At 43.7% G+C, this 15,815-nt stretch overlaps 1 protein-coding gene across 1 annotated transcript in view; it reads left to right on the top strand.

Annotated features, from left to right (window-relative positions):
* LOC124805706 overlaps positions 1-15,815 on the top strand; it is a 208,922-nt gene that overhangs the window by 183,505 nt on the left and 9,602 nt on the right. The window lies entirely within an intron of this gene.

Below are 15,815 nucleotides of genomic sequence, written 5' to 3'. Positions count from 1 at the left end.
AAAAGTTATTATTCGCGATTTTTACTCCTGAAATATCAATTCTCGGAATAACAAACAAATGTTGAAAAAGCAATTTACGGATGATATGACGATCGTTATATTTTTACGTTCACTTTGAAAACAGTCAAAAAACATTTTCTTCAGAGAATGTAATATTTGCAAGTGTTCAGTTTCGTCACATTGACACTGAAGAGATGAAACTGTCATTTGATAATGAAAAATATTTCTAGTTTTCCGTCCAGTCGCTTTGTTAATGAAAAACTTTAATAAGTGTGTCTTATCCGTTGTGGACATTGAACCTGCGACTGTCGTTAAAATAGAGAATGATTTGTGTCAATACTGCGATCAGTCACCTTATAATCCTTTTTTAAGCATTTATTCTTCCATAAGCTAGCTTTCGGACCACTTTAAACTCATCCTCAAATGTCTGTTGCAATGTTTACGGGCACTTCACATTTTATACCAGCTACAACAGCTTAGTCGCTGGGATCGTTGCGCTGTTGGAAACAGTTCGAATTGCATAGATTTTTCCGTTTTATGTACATTAAGAAAGCATTGCGCGGTGATTTTGGTAGTTAATTCCTGAAGCTGTAAGTATAGCACTATAAAACTCTCCATTACAAATTAGCTAGTGTGTTACAACAAAACAACAGTGTTAATCAGTGTTTACTTGTTGATCAACCTTTCGTGAATTCAGTACACATTTCACAAAAAGAATGCGATTATAATTGAGCTCTCTCGGGGATAACAGATAGCGTATTACGCTTTTCCGGCATACTGTGGACGAAACGCTCTGTATAAGATTAGACGATTACTGGGCGACAGGAAAGTACAGTAACTGCACACAGAACGTTCACATGTGCACATATGCAATAGACGTCATCATTGTTCCTAAGCAAGTTGACGGAAGGCGATGTCAATTCCACAGCTAAGATATATGTATAGCCGTAGAAATGGTGCTGATTATTCCAGAAAAACATCTTGAGCAGCACGTGAAAAAGGGTATTGTTTCCAAATATAGTCCATTCGGACATTCCGTAAAACTAGAAAGGATGCCTAAAGCAAAAACCGTGGTTTCGACCGCCTTGCTTTCTCTTCAGGGCGACGAAAGTGATGGGTTCTGAAATATGTATCCCGTATATATAGGCCTAACTTCATTTCTGGCTGTCACGTGACAGTCGATATCACTGTCCTGGGTCATCAATGGCCCAGATCCCTAAGTGGTTAAACAAAAGTAAGACTTTTGTTTGCGCTACACTAGCAACAAAGAATCAACAGAGTGGTTCAAATGGCTCTGAGCACTATGGGACTTAACATCTGAGGCCATCAGTCCCCTAGAACTTAGAACTACTTAAACCTAACTAACATAAGGACATCACACACATCCATGCCCGAGGCAGGATTCGAACCTGCGACCGTAGCGGTCGCGCGGTTCCAGACTGAAGCGCGTAGAACCGCTCGGCCACATCGGCTGGCTATCGACACCGTGCATCAAGCAACTGTTCGCAAAAAAAAAAAAATTGCTGTAGCATGCCAGTGACCGCTTGTTTATTCCTGGCCTTGATAATCCTCTACATAATTAATACACGTGGCCAGTTGCCTCACTAGATGACGCGATGTCGGCACTCTAAAGCCACGTTTCGTCTCCCTGCTGTCAGGGCAGTTAACCCTCTCAATAGCACCTATTATTCTTCGTTGCTGCGTTCCTGGTTGACAGGCAAACACACCAGCTTCTTGTAAGTAGATGGGCTGGTCGATGTTCAGCTACAGCCAATTTTCTGTGATGTGGTGGCCTCATTAGTAGAGTCTGACATGTAATCTGGCCGCCGCTGAGGCTAAGTCTGGGTCCTTCGAACGACCGACCTCAGAATCCTAAGCCCTGTCTGTGTGGCAACACAGTGGGCTGTGGAAGTTCCTGGAGGACAATTTGTCTTCCGGTCGAGGTGTTACAGTGATGTAACTGCTCGTAGTCTAGGATAAACGTCGCGCAACCAGAAGCGAAGTAGCGAATTCCGGCCTATTAGTTCCTTAATTTTTAAAATCGCGTTTGTCTGACTGCTAAAAGTATGAGTCAAATAGAACAAAGATAATCTGCTTCACTTTATAACAAGCTTATGACAGTAGAACTTTTCAGAAACATTCCCGCAGAAGAGTTCATGGCTGCTTCAACATCAGAGTAATTTTTGGACGAGAGTTCCTCGCCATGCTGCGGCTGCCGGGCACAGACCTTCCACCACCGACCACCGACCACCGACCACCGACCACTGGCCGACCGCTGTCAGCCACCGGCTAACCGCCACTACCCACAGGTCACTGGCCATCCTAGTGATAGCGACGCGGTGCACCTTGGGCGCATCTCTGCAGTCGCACCGACAAGCATACAATTGTCTATTAATGCAGTTTGCTTTACCGCGCAAAATAACTTCGACACGCCGAGTGAATCCATGCAGTACCACAACGATGCGGCCACTGATCGTGCAACACACGAAATCTGAAATATTGAAGTGTGTAAACTACAGACACATTAAAAGATACTTTAAAAATGTGTGTGTTTAAGTTCGTGACGTTTGTACTTCTGTCATGTTGACGCATGGGTTGGTATGAGTGTATTTGTCAGGTGTCTTTTTTGACAGTTACGGTATTTGTCTTGCAGTTGAGTATTGGATTTGAAACTTAGAATCTCATGAATGATGTTTAAGCGTTGTGGAATAGTCTCAGGTAGGAGGAGGCCCAACATTTTCAACACGTTGTTTGCTTTAGGTCTGGTAGACGTATGAAGGCAGACGAGGCAGCTGGAAACATTTGTGCTGTGCGTGGAGGGAGTGCTATCAGAAAAATCACGTCAATTCAGGAAGTCACAAAATTTAACGAATGTGATCCACTGCAACCCATTTAACCTTCGTGAAACATTTCATTCAATGGACAAGGTTCTGAAGTCGCATGCATGAGTACCGCATGATCTAATTCAAAGCAGCGAAAATCAAATGGATGACTGTGCCTGTATTTTAGGATGGAAGACCTCAGTTTGGTCATCACTCATTACTTTGCAATATTGTTGCTTGTTGCGAGTTATGACGTCTTTACGTTAATTTCATAAACAGAAATTAACGTCTGAGCCCTAATAACAGCAAAATACATCTTCTTGAGCAAACGGCAGTCTTAACAGACAACATTTTGTATCTGGTGGCACAAAAAGGGACTCGTGTACTACGAGCTGCTCCCCAGCGGTGTGTGCACTACGTCTGAAATTTGTTACAAACAACTGAGAATCTTCCGATGGGAGTATACGTAAAACGACCAAGAAAACTGCGTCATGTATTACAGCTCCACGATAATGCTCTCCCGCACTCTGCAGATTTGACAAAAAAATCATCCCTCCCCGTTCTTATTCTTCTGAGCTTGTGTCCTCAGATTTACCTTTCCCATTCGTTATCGAACAACCATCAAAAAAAATTCTTTCCAAATCAGTAGGTTTGTACAGGTGTGAGACCAATAAACTACCTGACCGCTGTCAGACTGTTTTAAGTAATGTTGTTAAATTTCTTTCTTTTGTTTACTGTTGTGTGCAGTAAGCTAATGGAGAAATGCTTTAAAATGTCCATTGTACTAACAGAAATGAATAACAACTTACAAAGATAACCTTAAGACGAAAGCCTGTTTTAATAAAATATAAAGTATCTGTATCATGAGCTTGCCTGTATAGTCACGAATTAGTTAGATATTATGCATTTTGGACTACGAAAAGCTCTTTGTTATACTCAAGTAGTGTGGAATGTGGAAGCTGGAGTAGATGCATAAAGATAAAAATTGTTGTGCCAGAGCCGGCCGGGGTGGCCGAGCGGTTCTAGGCGCTACAGTCCGGAACCGCGCGACCGCTACGGTCGCAGGTTCGAATCCTGCCTCGGGCATGGATGTGTGTGATGTCCTTAGGTTAGTTACGTTTAAGTAGTTCCAAGTTCTAGGGGACTGATGACCTTAGAAGTTAAGTCCAAGTCCCATAGTACTCAGAGCCATTGGAACCATTTTTGTTGTGCCAGAGTTAATGTATTCACAAAAACTAAAGAAAAAAAAATCTCGCCAGGAGCAGAATAGAAACAAATGTTTCAATCGTGAAATATAAAAAGTTTTCACCCTTAGATGACAGGGTACAGAAAGTAGTGATAAGACATGTTGAAGGAGTTTCCTGAAGGAAAATGTTAAAAGTATATACGACTTTTAGTATTTTTGGAGCAAAGTAACTAACAAAAGCAGAAGTAATGCTGATATAAACGCAGACTGGAACAGCAAGAAAATGTTTAGCGCAGAGAGCTACGTCAAACAAATTTTCCGACGAGACTACAGCAAAACCGCGCTGAAGGAAGGCAAATGTGTTTCACCCTGTGATTGAGTCGGATCTGCGAATTGCACTTGTGCTCCGCGCGCCAACAGCTGCGTCGCTACCGGGCAGCGATGGAAATGCACGCAGCGAGAGAGGGGTGGCTGTTTAATATTTGTGAGAATCCGGATCGGGTGTAAGTTAGAGTCGGTTCCAGAGATAACACGGCGGCGCGGAATCTCTCCCCGGGGGCAGAGCAGCGCGCTCTGCGAATCACGCGCTCCAGCCCCCACCCCTCCCCCGCACTGAAGGGCAGGCGGGGGGTGACGCGCCGGCCGCTGCAGCCTGCGTGCTGCGCCCTTATTGGACTCTCCGCCGCACAGAGGCGCGCGATTGCGGTCTCGAACGCGACCACACCTCTCAGAAAATATCGGCCAAAGATAACCGCCGGAACACCGCCGTCTTTGTGATCTCTCTCGTAGCAGCGAGCACATTGCCCCGCAGCGAAACTGCAGTCCGACTTCTTGCAGCGGATTTTCCTTATTGTTCGGGAAGCGTATATTAAACCAGCAGCCGTACCGGAACCCCTTCCTTGTCTCAGTCGGTGGTCCTACAAGAAACTTCGTGGCTATATGACAGGTGGAACGGTTATAAGTGACGATATCAACCTTGGCCAGTATCCCAGTGTGGCAGCGCAGTTCGTCGTTACCCTCGTACTAGGAGCCTATTTCATCGGATGGTTCACAAAACACAGAGGCGCCTCAGGTTTGATAAGAATCGTCTACCACAGTCAAATATTGTGGTGTAAGTTTCTTTCGGTCGTTCATTTTTTTGAACAACGCTTCCTAAATTTATTAACTTGCCATTGGTTTTCCTCGGAAATGTTCACCTTATTCACAGCTCCACAAGCAACAAATCGCTCCTAACGGCGAACAAAATAGGCGAATATGCTTCTGTTTAATTGACTCTGAAATGTGGGGTACCAGATGCCTCATTCTACATTTCTCAGCACCTTTAAAATTTTTCCCAAAAATTCTGGCCTGCGAACATGTTGGCTCTCTTTTCAACATGCAATTCACCTCTCACTACCACAAGTTCCCCTTTTTGGTAACCAAAACCATTGTTTTCGATAACGGCTAAAGATTTTTGTAAACGCGCGGATGGCAAAAATGGCTCTGAGCGCTATGGGACTTAACTACTGTGGTCATCAGTCCCCTAGAACTTAGAACTACTTAAACCTAACTAACCTAAGGACATCACACACATCCATGCCCGAGGCAGGATTCCAACCTGCGACCGTAGCAGTCGCGCGGTTCCGGACTGCGCGCCTAGAACCGCTAGACCACCGCGGCCGGCGCGCGGATGGCACTCGTAGATGAATACCTAGAGATATACCGTTAAAATCTGAGCAATTTTTTTGCGGTTAGTTTTTTTGGATATCAGCTGCTGACGGCATTAGAATGGCGAAGAACGCTTTTTCTGTTTTTTCAGGAACCGCCCATGAACTTAATGGTGTCTCCATGAGCCTCTTAAGGCGCACCGTAGATCACGTCTAATAGTAAAAGTACCAACAATTTTACTTTATTTGCCTCTCCCGGAGGTAGTGTGTAATATTCAAACTTCGACCCCGTGCTATAGGATAGTTATAGTAAGACTATCCTTCCGGTGGGTATACAGTTCGTCCCCAGCCGAAGAGCTATCCGGAACATCTGACCATACCTTTTAATCACGAACAGAACTTGAGGTATGAGCCCAAGAAAAATCTCATTTTTATGCTCGTATTGATAGGGCATGCTGTCACATCTGTGCCGTCCTATTGGCTATTAGATGCTTTCAGCGAATTTTTAAATAACTATACAGTTCATCCCGTTATCACGTATAGAAGGTGCTCTTTTTTTTAAAAAAAAGTGTTGCATGTTCCTACAGTAGGTAAAATGAATCAAAACTAGAAGGAAAGTGGATATAATGATATGTCTAAAATCCAATACCTGTGGAGATATAGGCCAGAGTATTTTCTCATGCCCATCCATTTTTTATGAAGTAGACACTATGGACAGTGTTGTATGTGGTTACCATGCACCATGACACATCCCTTAGCCCTTCTCCGCAGCGAATCACGCACTCTTTCTAATACACCTTTCTCCCATTCGGACTGCGTCACATGTTTGGGCACCAGCTCCTGTAGCGTATGCACATTGTCAATGTGTTGGGCGTGCATCAGTGTCTAAAATATCACCATGAACTATCGGTTTCAGGTCCTGTGAATGGGCAAGCCATGCTACGGGACCACTTCGACCAATCCATCGCCCATGAAACGTTGCGGTGAAGTGCTGTAGCGCGATCCGTAGAAAATGGGGTAATGCACTGTTGTGCGCAAACCGCAGTCGTTGTCTTTCTGCAGAGGTATCGTTCTCCAACAGCACTGGTATTTCAGCACGCGGAAATCAGATTACACGGTACCAGTTAATTGGTTTCGTAAACTGTATGACCCTAAGAGTCTGCCACCGACAGTTCCTGTCGATACAATGATGAGGCGATCATGATGCCTCACATCCATAATTGCTCGAGGATTTGCGTATGCCCACATGTGCGTATAGTGGTACTGCCTATATCATCTCTTGTGACGAACTGCACCACCGAATACTACATGTTAGTCGGCCCAAGTGAAACGGCCCATATCTTAACAGGTATCGGTCTATGAACATATCATTATAAGAACTTTTCTTCTATTTGAGACCAATAGTTCATCCCGCAGGAATATTTGACACTTTTTTACGTATTTTGTTCTTGGTTGATGACGATCAGCTGTTATGCAGGGTGTTTAGAGTATAAGTGCAGACGCTTCTATTCATATCTGAGGACAAAGTATTGAACAATATCATTATTTACATCATTTGTAGACAAATAAGTATAGCTATTTAGAGTGGTATATTTTTGGGTTTGTTGGTACCTCCAAGAACGTATGTCAAAGTAAGTCATTAATGTTTATTGTCCCCTGGGCACCAGTGTGGGTAAATGGATGCAAAACGGTTTGTCTGTAGTGGCAGGCATAGTTCACTTTGTGGCATAGTTACAACCATGCAGAAAACGTTACGTGGTAAGTTACGTGACGTGTCTGCAGGAAGACTGTTAGATGCAGAGAAAAAGAAAAACACTGAATTGGGTAAATATTAAGGCAACAGTTATCGCATCACGTGTAACACCCTGTATAGTAATCGTCATAGTTATCCCAAAACAGATCAGTAAACTCACATAGACTTCTATAAGTCGAGAATTATTAACAAATGGCAATAATAAATTGTTCGTGAACAATAAGTACTCAATACTGTATACACCTAAATCAATGCTATCGCGGCGCAGACTGCTGACATGGAACTATATAACGATCAGCCGGAACGTTTGCAACTTGGTACACCTTTAGAATGCAATACAGCATCGATTGTGGATGGCATGAATTCGAAAAGGCCTTGATAGCTTTATGGTAATATGTGGCACCAGATGTGTACGCACAAGTCAAGCAATTGCCGTAAATTTCGGGCCAGTGGTATGTGGCGCGATGCGTTCTGTCGCGTTCGCATCAGGCAAATTTGATGGGTAAGACCGCAGCGTGAGTTAGCATGCTCCTTAAACCATTGTGGCACGCTTCTGGACTTGGGCACGAAAAGTTATCCTGATAGGAAGTTAATATCGCCGTCGGAGAAGACAAGCATGAAAGGATGCAAATAGAACGTAACAGATAGTTCGTACTAACGTTCGCGTTATCCTCAGCTTTCATGATACGTTAGATTACTACCATAGATCCCATGAAAGCTTAGGCGAAAGTTCTCCACAGCATAATACTACTCTCACTGGTCTGCTCCAGTGGCGAGGTGCATGTTACGAGCAGCCACTTGGTCATGCGACAGGTCAGTAGACTGTTTACAGAACGCTGATTAGAAAATTTATAAACAAAGGGATTAACCAATAAAATACGAGAAAGATGTGACGGAGCGTACGAGTAAATAATATATTACGAAGAAAAGTTCTGAATTCCTTGCAATAAGAGGAGTGTACCACAATGAAACGTTTCAACTTGGCTTAGAATACTTAGGTTTATCACTCAACTGTTTTCAGTTCCACCGGAGCACACTCTTCTGTACAGTTCTTAAGGAAGTGCTATCCTAGTGCATACCGTTTCCCCCTCTAGCATTCTTTGAATGAAGACTGTAGTCCCTTCTGAATGAATCAATGTTGTCAACAACAAATACCATACCGAGCGAGGTGGCGCGGTGGTTATCACACTAGACTCGCATTCGGGAGGACGACAGTTCAAGCCCGCGTCCGCCCATCCTGATTGAGATTTTCCGTGATTTTCCTAAATCGCTTCAGGCAAATGCCTGGAAGTTTCCTTTGAAAGGGCACAACCGACTTCTTTACCTAATCCGATGGGACCAATGACCACGCTGTTTGGTCTCCTCCTCCAAATCAATCAACCATCCAACAAATCCCATTATAGAAAAATGTACGTGGATAGCAGAGTTAGAACTCCGAGTAGCCTGAAAACGACCTAAATGTATTTCGTGAGCCGACACCGCATATAAGTCTGACTACTATTTTCTGTATTTTCTGGGTTAAGAGCATTCTTGGTGAGAACACAGAGTTTCCTCAAAATATAACACCATACGAGATAACACAGCGGAAATAAGAAAAACAACGAAGCTTAGTGTTTCCTTGATAGAGTCAATGGAGATTGTTCTTATAGCAGCATTCAGTTTCTAAACAAGATCTTGAACGTAATAATCACAAGAAAGCTTTCCATCTACCCTCAGCCATAAGTATTTCTATTACGTTTTCCGCGAGCACTGCTCTTTTTTGTATACTTTCACACACTTAGAAAGTTTTCTGTTAGAAGCCATCCAAGTCTTTTATAAGCAGTCTCTTCTAGGGCACACTGTAGTTTCTTAGTATCCTAACAGTTTGCCGACAATGATCATTTCTTATACCTCCAGCTGAGTCTGTGTGATTTTTCCAGTTCATATCTGTATGTATTTTAAAGTGAAGTTATTGTATGTCGTTAGTGTGTATCCAAAGATTCCTTCATTTACATAATGTGACAGCGCAGCTGAGCTAGAGGTGCCTCTGCGGATTTCTGATTCATTCGCATGCCCATTGGCTCAGCGCCATTTAATAAAAGCTGAAAAGCTATTGTGCAACGGATAACTAATAGGTCAGGGGTGGCCCTATCTAACATAAAACGTGGCTTTTCACTTCACGAAACATAACAAGCCGAGTGATAAACTACTATGAAATACAACATTGGTCCATATCAACCCCTGTTTTTCACGAAGTTCCCTGCCAAGACACAGGAATAGCAAATTATTACAGGATCTGTATGATCGTGAGAAAGGCAGAGAATAGGAAAATTAACAATTGTTGACATGGGGCAATACGAAAAAAAAAAGTGGCTCTGAGCGCTATGGGACTTACCTGCTGCGGTCATCAGCCCCTAGAACATAGAACTGCTTAAAGCTAACTAACCTAAGGACATCACACACATCCATGCCCGAGGCAGGATTCGAACCTGCGGCCGTAGCGGTCGCGCGGTTCCAGACTCTAGCGCCTAGAACCGCTCGGCCACTCCGGCGGGCAATACGACTCTAACACTTGAATGTCCTGGCAAAGGCTGGAGAGCTTAAGTGAATGTGATGAAACTGTAAACTGCGCATGAGTTATGCGAAGATAAATCCGTGATGGACACACGACTGCCAGAAGAATACGACATTGCTGTTTAAGTGATGAATGAGCAATCAGTCACTCGAAAAAGGTGTTAGATTCGCAAAACGTTGCTAATCCTAATAATGCACCTAGAAACGCACGGTAATTCTCATACTCTGCTCACCCAAGCAGCGATTTCTCGCCATATTCAACGCTCAGTGGCATGGAGAGTAGCGGACGCTGCGATCTACAGCAGACTGCAATACATCAGCTCACTATCGTACCTCTATAAAAAGCGTGCTCTCTGTCATTCCGTTCTCTGTCTCTCATCACGATCCCCAGAAGAAGTGCTCTCCACCGTACCCCGAAATGAAGTTCATTCTCCATCGTATCCTAAACTGAAGGCATTCTCCTCTTATACCGAGTTCTTTCTTTCACGGTTCCTATGTGCCCATGAAAAAGTTTCTTCAAAACGCTGGCGAACGATGTTTTTGTTAATAAGACAATATCTGCCCTCCTAGCAAAGTGTTTGCAACGTTAAGCAATCGTTACTCACCCATTTACACAGTTCTTAAGCAATTTCGAGCTACTCTCCCGCCCCTCAGCTAAGTTTCATACTTCACCAAATATAGTCGTCTACACGTCTGCATTTCTCGGAAACTGGCGTCCTGACTTCTCCAACTCTGCTATTTCTTTTAGATGAATCTGTAAGGAACTCTCTTGCAGATTTTTAGTCCAGACGTTACTCACCCCGCGAAAAACTTCACTGGAAAGTCGGCGCTGGAAAGTCGGCTCATCGATTTAGAGAGAAAAGCATCTCTGGCCACATCGGAGATCCATCGCTTCACACGGATCACTGAGATCTTTATCTGGTATTGATTTCCCCTGGGCGAGCGTTCTCAAAAGGTGACTCGTTGGCACAAAATAAGGTTCCTTTTAGCTGTGTTTCGGCCAGAGGTTTTCAAACTTCTTAGTTATAAAGATATTGATGTAAGGCTGTCTAGATTTGAACATATGTCTGTCCGTATGCGTTACAATTTCAAGAAGAAAACTCGCAATACATAAGAATAAAGTTATATAAGACAATGATCTTTCTACTCTTAAATCAAAGCGTAAGCTAACTGAAAGAAAATTTAGGCCATATAGATTGTCAATTGAAGTTGTATCAACACAGAAAGACAGAATTTCATCAGAATGTGATGCCCTTAGGGTGATATCAGCATTGTGTAACAGCTACTGCCTTTTAATTACACGCAACTCTTATACTCAGTCGTTAGCTAAGGAGTTATTTTCTGGGGATCAAATGCGAAAACTACAGAAAAGGGCTATAAAAGTAATAACAGTAATAAGGTTCAAAACACTAGTCGTTTTAACTTTATCGTGTGAGAGTGTTTGCGAATCAGTTATGAACATAATGTTTCTTTTGTAATTATTGCACAACAACTCTGTCCATGACCGTGGAATAGGATCTAAAACGAACTTATATTTACCGAGAAAAAAATAAACATAAAACTCAAAACGGCGTTTTATATCAAGAAATAAAATTTTGCAATAACTTACCTAAGGACATTAAAGAGATTACTGAAAAGGACGTATTTAAAAGGCAGTTAAAAGTACATGTTAAGCAGTACATTCTATACATAATAGGGATTTCGTAAAAGAATATATAACTCAAGTAACTGACAATAAAATATCTTTGTGAATTCACAACTCATTTTTGAGCTTCGGTTTTTTTCTCATTTCTGGAAAAAAATTTAATCGAAGTGTTCAGTGGATAATACTAACATCTAACCCTCTTCTAAGCTGGAAATGTCATTCATAATTGGCAGATGCTGACTCAGTTTCTCAGGAAAGCTAGTGGGAAGTTGTGGTACACAAACTGGAAACCAAATGTCGTTGTCATGATCGTGATGTCAGCTGACAGTGCGTATAGTGTTACATTAGAATATGTGTTCAGCTGTGATGAATGTTGGAAAATGAATGAACAGTCTAGTACTTGCTTTTCATTTTACTACGTAACTTCTTTGCGTGAATGTATGAAGAAAGCAATATTGTAAATTAGGGCTAAACCGAATGTGGTTGCGCTGTTTCAAGCAGACTGGCCTTGTATGTGGGAGGATGGAGACTGTAATCTCAGATTTACCACAGCAGTGTGGTTTCCTGAAATTACTTCAGGTAGATGGCGGGATGATCCGCACTTCAGGGCTTTCGGAAATTCCCGTTACAAACTTCTACGCTTGTAGAGTGGTGTGAGTGCATAATATTTTGAATAGGAACCGATTCCCGGAAAATTACCACTCTGTGCTACGGCAGTTTGAAAACATGTTTGATAAGTAGGTAAGCAACAGGGCAGTCATGGTGGGTGGTGGTTACGTCGGATCGGCTTATGTTATTTAACTTCTGTCCTACCTCTCTGTCCTCATTCATATGTTTATGAGTGTTGAGCAACATGTTTGAGTCCACGTTTGCAGAATACATCGACGTGATCTTTCTGAATGGCGACGCTCACGTAATGGAAGAGCTGTTCGTCGCCTTCATCAAGATCGTTCTCCATAATTACGTAACGGCTTCGAGAAGGGTATCTTCACCGTCAGCATGCGTGACTCTGGTGCTCCAAGTAGACGTCACGCACCAGAATTAGGAGAGGCCGTTTAAGAAAACCCGTCAACGAGGACAAGAGCAATTTCTTTGGCTATTAGTGGACGGAATTGTTAAACAAGGGATGCGACGGTGTCACCTAAAGGCACTTGTGGTCACGTTACCGACATCTTTTGAAATGGCTATAGCACGAAAACGGTACGTTTCTGGACACGGGTGCCATTTGAAAATAATTCCCTCTCATTCCCCTCTACAAGTCTTAGAAGTTTGTAACGGGAATTTCCGAACACCCTGTATAATGCCATCTGTCTCATCCTTGATAAACTAGACTTGCAAAAATGTAAACGCCTGTATGCAAGAGTTATGTATTCTTTCTTCTTAAACTTTAAATATAATATCCTTTAAAACGTGATCTCCGAATGAACAAACTTCGTCTACAACTGCTCCAGGAGAAAACAAGTAACTGCCGCAATAACTGCTCCGACGATACAGAAATGACAGACAATGAAATACTAGCAGATTTTTCTTCAGATTATAACCAATATGAAAGGGAAGACGTATGAAGAGACGACTTGTGCGACCCATTCTTGAGTACTGTTCGAGAGTGCATGGGACCCCCATCAGGTCATTATAGAAGAAAACATGGAAGACTGCTGCTAGGTTTGTTATCAGTACATTCTATCAACACTGTGAGTAAACACAAATGGGAATCCATGGGGAAGTAGTTCTTATCGTGAAAAACTATTTCGAAAGTTTAAAGTACTGGCGTTTGGGACAGACTCCATAATATGAAGATGTCCGAAAGAACAGATACCATCTTCATATGGTTAAGGCTAACCGTCCGTTGACCTTCTTCTTCTGTACTGGATGCGCACGCTTTGCCCGAACTCTTACGGAAATCGGTAAGGTTGTCTGCCGCGAGTAATGAGTGCAATGGGTAGGGCCACTACGAATGTAGTATGTGCATATTAAGTTGGGAATGCGGGTCTCACGGGAGCGTGCAAGGGATAAATCCCTGCAGTCTCACTATCCTCTGTGCCCTCGGTGGCTAGATGGCTAGATGGATAGATCGTCTGCCATGTAAGCAGGAGATCCCGGGTTCGAGTCTCGGTCGGGGCACACATTTTGGACTGTCCTGTTGATGTATATCAACGCCTGTCGACAGCTTAGGGTCTTCATTTAATTATCATTTCAGACTGCATAATGGTTCTGCTCCCACTAACGTACATTCCGGGTAAGGGCAGCGAAGACAAGAGAAATCAAGGCTCGCACGGAGGCATGTAGGCAGATATTCCCTCGCTCCATTTGCGAGTGGAAGAGGGAAGGGAATGTCTAGTAGTGGTACTGAATGGTGGTTTGCGGAATATGTTTGTAGATGAAGAGATCGCAGGATTTTATGAAGGAACAAGATGACGGCCAAAAAACAAGGGAGCACCTCAGGCTGTGCACGATTCGTAAGTAAAACTAAAGCAAAATTAAGACACTTTTATGGGATTTATCAACCTGGTAAAAGCATTGCGCAGTTGAAGCAGAAGAAGAAGAAGAAGAAGAAGAACAACATCTATGTGCCAGAAGTGATCAGACGTGCAGGGACGCTGAAAGAACACTCTCCGCGCCAGGACGGCCGACACCGCGCGCCGAACAGCGGCTGCTGAGGCCTGGCCGCTGGCCGCTGATTGGATTCGTCGCCGGCGCGTCACGGCGCGGCCCCGGCCGCCTGTGGCAGCGGCGGCCGCCGCCCCCTGCAGTCGCGTGCGCCGCGCAACTCCTGGCCGCACGGACTTTTTTGCGCGCTCAACCTCCGCGGATGTCTTCAGATGTCGAATAAAAATAAATTGAATAAACTACACGGAGAACCTGGCCCGAACCGCGAATGCAGAACGAAATGCTAATATTCGAGCACCAGTTTGGAACACGTTCCAGAAAAAGTATAGTATGATAGTAGGTGTTGTGTTGGCAGAAGACCCAACTCCGTGTTACTAGAGGAGGCCGAAATGCACGCGTTTTACCTCACACAGGCTGGCGTGAGGAGGGAAGAACTATACTGACGTGAGGTCTGCAACATGACAAGGAATTAGAATTCAGAAAGAGGACGTAATTAGTTTGATACTTAACTTTAATCCATTAATGATGAACGTCGCTCTTGACGGTACATAATTCACAATATTACCTGTTCAGAAGACATAGTAACTGAATATGGCGCCTTGCTAGGTCGTAGCAAATGACGTAGCTGAAGGCTATGCTAAACTGTCGTCTCTGCAAATGAGAGCGTCTGTAGTCAGTGAACCATCGCTAGCAAAGTCGGCTGTCCAACTGGGGCGAGTGCTAGGGAGTCTCTGTAGACTAGACCTTCCGTGTGGCGGCTCTCGGTCTGCAATCACTGATAGTGGCGACACGCGGGTCCGACGTATACTAACGGACCGCGGCCGATTTAAAGGCTACCACCTAGCAAGTGTGGTGTCTGGCGGTGACACCACAGTAGGCTCTACAAGTTTATATGGCACCGGTTATGATTCTTCAATTGCAACTAAATCAGCAAAATGTCCAGGCAAATGCCTACAAGTACGGAACTGCAAGTTCTTCGGATCTAGGAATAATTCGCTCCATCTTTAAGTGCAACGACTTTGTTCAGAATGCAATTTTGGAACAAGGTATTGACACGACATACTTACGAACACTTACACTGAAGCGCCAAATAAACTGTTATAGGCATGCGTATACAAGTAGACACATCAAAAAAAGTTTTGCATCACCCCGGTTCACAGAACTCCTGAAGAAAGACGTTGGCTGTGGATATTGTATCACAGACACAGTTCCTTTGACTGTTTAGAGATGTCACTAAACTCGCCCAAAGATGTAAGCAACCGTGCATGAGCAGCGTCTGTTAGAGGAAAGGGGTCCCACAGCCGATAAGTTCTAATAATTCCACCAGGAAGGAGGTGCGTCGCTCATGTTGTCTGTAGTTCAACCATACCCACACGGTCAATACCACAGTTCGATCGGGTCTGCATTGTCACTTTGCGCCAGGAAGGGCTCTCAACAAGGCAAGTGTCCAGGCGTCGCGGAGTGTACCAAAGCAATGTTGTTCGGACATGAAAGAGATACAGAGAGACAGGAACTGTCGATGACATGCCTCGCTCGGGCCGCTCAAGGGCTACTACTGCAGTGGATGATCGCTACCTACGGATTATGGCTCGGAGGATCACTG

The sequence above is a fragment of the Schistocerca piceifrons genome, chromosome 1 (assembly GCF_021461385.2).
Source record: "Schistocerca piceifrons isolate TAMUIC-IGC-003096 chromosome 1, iqSchPice1.1, whole genome shotgun sequence".
Taxonomy (NCBI): domain Eukaryota; kingdom Metazoa; phylum Arthropoda; class Insecta; order Orthoptera; family Acrididae; genus Schistocerca; species Schistocerca piceifrons.
The sequence above is the reverse complement of the archived record's forward strand: the minus strand, read 5'-3'. Positions and strand labels throughout refer to the sequence as shown.